We start from the raw sequence: 6,000 nt of genomic DNA on the forward strand, positions 1-6,000 counted from the left end.
TTTGAAATTTAACGTATGTATGTTTGAAAAAATGTTAGTTTTATTACACTACTCTTAATAAAATAAGATTAAGTATATGTGTCTATGTTAGCATGTGAATTATCGTATGTTACATTTCTTAGAAAATTACGATGGTTTTAATTATTTATATGCTAAAGATCTGATTTATGTAAATCATTATTAATATTTAGTGAAGCAATTGATTACTTAAATAACATGTATTTATAATTATTCAAAAATTAAAATAATGTAATAAATAAATTGCAATAATTTATATATGGTATTCACATTATCACTAACAAACAATCCATATCTGTTTTTTACGCAACCGATTATCAATCATGTAGCATAAAATATATTATATATTGTAAGACTAATTATTGATGTTCATAATTTTTTTCAAGAATTTGAAGGAAAAATTGTAATTATATTGTTATTTAAACTATTTTTAAGTTTCTTTCATTACAACTCTAATATTTTTTCATATAATAATTTGATAATATTGTATACTATTTTTCTAAAATTAAATATTTTTCAATTCGATAAAATTTTATAAATATTAGTTGAACTCGTTAATTCTTTCAAATTATTGAACAATATATATATTTTTTAAATAGTATAAAATGTATTGAATCAAATGCTACAATATAGTATAGATATAACTTTTATTTGAATAATTTAAAATATTAAAATAATTCAAAATATTAAAATAATTCAAAATATTTGTACAATATTATTTTGATCAATAAATATTGTTTATCTAAAATAATTCTTTTTAAAATGCTAGTTTTTTTAAAGTGAAAAATGAAAAATAAATCGATTAAATATATCATTGTAGTTTCAACAAATCTCGTGAGATCTCATATCAAATTTCAAATATTTTTAAAATCGGGACAAGTCCCAAAATACTATTGCCCTATAAGTGAAGTTAGTAATTTTAATACAAATAATCAATTTAGTAATTTTAATACAAATAATCAATTGACTTGATCTTATAAATACCTCAAACACATTAATTTATATTAATATACGATATCAAAAAATTCCACATTATTGGTAAGATATTCTCGTCGAACTTGTAATTTAAATTTACTAAACGTAGAATATGACAATGTCGTTCGGCTAGTCATGTAGTCAAATTTAGAGTATTTTTTGAACAATGGGCCAAATTCTGATTTCAAATTCATAATAAACTAAAATTCATTGACTCATTGTAATTCGAATTTATCTAAATATTTAATACCAATCTAGATTATTTATATATAGGCGATTCTATTTTCATTATTTTCTTTAAAAATTATATATATATATATATTTTAATTACTGTTTATAATAAAAATTGTTAAAAATATATGAGATATATTTTCAAACTAAATAATAATAATAAATAAAATAATAATCCATTTATGTATTATGCCTAACTTTATATCTGGAATTCAGTTCTTTAAAATTAATCGTACAAATATTCAAGTAACTATCATTTTTTTGACGGAATTCAAGTATCTATCTTTAAAGTTAAATAAAATATTACTTTAGCACACTTACATAATATGTGTATGATAAAAAGCACAAGTGACAATATGTTGTGGCGGTATGAGATTGTATAGAAGAATGAAGCAACCAGAGTTCAATTCCCACAAAACACAATTTTTATATAAATATTTATAATATGGGTAATTTAGTCTTTTCAATGAGACTTGACTTTTATCCAAGTTGAACCGGATTTTTATCCATATTTTTATATGTATTTTTCAGGCTTAAGGGAGGTCCGTATTTCAGGAAAAAAAGATAATACAATAGTTAAGATACGAGTAAATTAAAAAGTTGGTGACCAAAATTAAACCGGTTTATGATTTGGCAGCTGAATTTTTTAAAGTTTAATATTCAAATATTTTTTTTATATTTCAAAAAGGTGGTTAAGAATCATTATTTTAGAATGTTTTTTTTGAAAAAAAAAGTGGTCACTACCCACGTTTTCAAAGAGTAAAAGCAATCTTAGACCGTTACTTCGAAATTTTAAAATTTTGCCACCAAACTATAAAATGGGATAATTTTTTTTATGAAGAAACTCACGGTCACTATCTTTCGCACTGCTAAATCTCATGTCTCACGCAATAGCCTGCAAATTAATCAAGATAAATCGCGCTTAAGCGATAGACTTTCATTCAGGAGACATAATCATGAATTATCCTTCCGTGAGATTCGAAACCGTGATTAAGAGAATAATTATCCCCTTTTTAACCAACTGAGTCAATCATTGCGAGCAAAATGATTAAAATTTGACCACTACTTTTCCTCGTGGTGAAATATTCTAGAATGACAAAGAGAAACACTTATGAACCAGATAACATAATTATCTGGGGAGGAGATCAAGCAAACAATTACAATTAACATCTGAAATTTTGAAAGCTCCATTATAGTTTGCTGTCACTAAATTATAAGGATATGAGGAATGAGGATACAAGCTAACAGTGGTGCATGTATGAATATTTATAGTAGGAAGAATGTATACAGCTTTGAATCCTGATATGATATCTTTGTTAGGATAATAAAAATCTCATAGATAATAAGGAATTAAAATTTTATTATTTTAAAAAGATATTGAATTTGAATAAGAATAAAGGATACTGATAATATTTGGGAATCTATAAGATAATATATTAAGAGGGGGTGTATTTGATCAAGATTTTAAATATTTTTTTGGATTCTTGAAATCAAGTGTTATTCAATTTGAATTTTAAAAAATCCTTTGAAATCTAATGGTATTCAATATAGATTAGAAAAAGTCTTTTAAAATCTGAGTGTATTTGATTTAAATTTTAAAAAATCTATTGAAATCTGGCGGTATCAATTTGGGTTTTTAACAGTCCATCAAAATCTGATGGTATTCAAAAATCCGTGAATTTTGTTTTATTTGAAAAAATTGTGGATTTTAATGAATTTGCAAATTCATTTTTAATGTTTTCAATTTTTTTTAAAATACATGAAATTTGCACTTGCACATACTTTAGTTTAATTACAATAAAACGTGTGCACTATAAATCGAGGGTGCGCAGATATGAACTCCCTAAATAAATCATTATGTTTATGAAACAATCATGTATTAGTAGGTAATAAAATAATAATTATCCAATATTAAAGCCAAAAAGTCTTCATTTCAGAATATGTAGTTTCAACAATTATTCAATATTGAAGTCACAAAAAACTTTATTTGAGAATATATTTTCTCAATAATTATATAATATTGAAGCCACACAAAAGGCTTTATTTAAAAACATAATTCTTCAACTAACGCAACAGCACTTCTGTTCGGGAGGAATACAATGGCCGGTGACAAAACCTCCGTCAACGCAGAATTTCAGACAATTAGTTATCTGGTAGCAGTTTCCGAAACAAGTGTAATGTGGGAGCCCCCCTTTAGTGCCAATAGCTGCAAAACATGCAAGTAAATAAAATCAGAATGGAGCGCGATAAGATGATTCAAATGATAGTCTCAGTTCGTTTCTGGTTCACTCGAAACTTATTAGAACAAATACTCAGTCGTAAGACATACAAACAAGCGCAGTTCATCAAGAAGTTAGGAGCCGTCTAGTTCGATAAAAAATTCAAAAAACAACGCGCCGTTAATTTTTACAGTTTAAACACGTAAAAAATATCAAAACAGTTAGGAATTCTATGACGTAGGGTTAGAGTATTCGAACCCAAAATATGCGACGATAAAGATGGATTTAAAATTAAAACACTTATGAATTCTACGACATAGGGTTATAAAACTCGAATCCAGAAAACGCGACGATAAAGATAGATTTAGTTATACAAATACAACTATGAAAAGAAATGACCTGTAGCCAGGGAGAAGATTAAGAAAACAATAACAATCAACATCACAAGTTTGTTGGTTGACAAAAAAGGCTTTGGAAGCTCCATTGTTGTTTGGTGTAACTAAATAATATTGTAGAGATAGAAGGATACGAGCTTGCATTTGGGTTTGGTCATGTTTGAATATTTATAGTAGCATGATCAATCAATGTAAACCGCAATTATTGAGAATACTGATATGATATCAATTAAAGGATGCTTAAAATCGGGTACTTAATTGAAAATTATATTAGTATTTTAAACAAGATATTTGATTTTGATGAAAATAATGTATTGATAAATTAATGTATATCAAATAAGAGAAATTGTGGATCCTCGTAAACGGTTTCCAAAATTGTTACCTAATACTTAGTTATCATTATTTTATTAGTTATTCTATTAAAAATGAGATGTGTTCATCACTCGTGCATAAATATAATAGTAGTATATAATTCGTGCGATGTACGACTGTTTTTATTATAAATTATAATTTTAATATGTTACTGGCAGGATTCAAAAATTATACCTTTTAAATAATATTAATTTTTAAGACTTAATTTAACGGTTCTCGTCGATTTAATCTGACGGCTCTGGATGGATTAAGTGACCAAGGACCAACGACCAAATTTTCAATATTTCGTTTTTAATATAATAGTATAGATAATAATATAGATTTCACAAATACGTCACATGTCATTTGAGATATATATTGAAATTTTTTTCGAGAGAAGAACATTGCTCATCAAATAATTCATGAAATTTGATAATATTTGATTAATATTTTTTAAAATATCCTTGATATTCGATGAAATTTAAAATATTTTCAAACTACATAATTCTCTAAAGTATATGATACTATTTCCAAAGATTTATTGTACTTTTTAGAAAATGGGTTTCATATACGGTATCAGTTATAGTTTATTAAATTTATTTGAAAAATCTTTATTTATTTATGCTTCCTTTTTTACATCTTTGTTCTTATAAACTTGGCTTCAATTAAACTAGATCAAGATCAAACTTTAACATATTCAAATCTGTTAGAATCTTTTTATAAATAAATGCAGATGCACCCATTAAATTTTTTACTTACAGATTTGGTATTAATTTGGTATTAAATTTGAAAAAAATTGTAAAATTATTTGACTTGCTCGACATAAGCTGTATTCCTAGTTCTGCATTGTTTTCCTGAATCCTGATTGAAAGATTTTAATTTTAATTTAAACTTTTACTTTCAAAATTTTTCCAAATTTAAGCCAGACACGAAATAACTATTGAACCTTATTTTATTTTTGCTAACAGATGTTATGTCGAAAAATGTTAAAAATAACAGTTTTTTTGTTAAAATTAACAAATATAACAATTTTGGAAAGAGATGGCTAATTTTTGAAAGAAATGAGTATTTTTATTAAGAGTAGTGCAAGGTATCCAAGTATCTTACTAAAAATTTTATGAATGACCCATGACTGATTTGATTTGTGGTCTTATATGAATGCACGCGGGGTCCCATATTATTATTAGGAAAGTTGCCAAATATTCATGTGTTACATCATATTTAGAGAAATTTTTGGATTAAAATTTGGGGTTTTATTAATATTCTAAAAAAGTGGGTAAAAATAGCCGCCAAAGCTCTTGTATGTCTATGTTACAATTACTAATTAAGACTCCGTTTGGAAGTGCTGTTGAAAACTGCTGTGCTGTGAGAAAAAGTGCTGGTGGAAAAAGTGCTGTCAGGAAAATTAGATGACTGTTTGATAATTTTTTTTAATTTATGCATATTTTGAGATATAATATATAAAAATAATGTTTTTGAAAATGTTTGATGGTGAAACTGATAGCTACTTCTTGCAAAAGCTGAAAACAACTTTTTCCAAAAACACATGGACATGCTTTTGCTAACAGCAGATTTTAAACCAAAAGCGTTTTTCCAGACATCAGCTTTTAAAATTTACCAAACACATTTCTGACAGTTTTTGGGGCCTAATACTCCCTCCATCTCAAATTAATTGTCACCTTTGACTTCTTGATCGTATATTTCCTCTAATTAATATTAATTTTTTTTTGTGAATAAAAATTTAACTCTTAAAATTTAATTCACAAAAATAAAACTTTAAAAATAATTAACGGAAATATACGGTAAAGGTA

The sequence above is a fragment of the Apium graveolens genome, chromosome 11, assembly GCF_009905375.1.
Source record: "Apium graveolens cultivar Ventura chromosome 11, ASM990537v1, whole genome shotgun sequence".
In the NCBI taxonomy this organism is placed as follows: Eukaryota; Viridiplantae; Streptophyta; class Magnoliopsida; order Apiales; family Apiaceae; genus Apium; species Apium graveolens.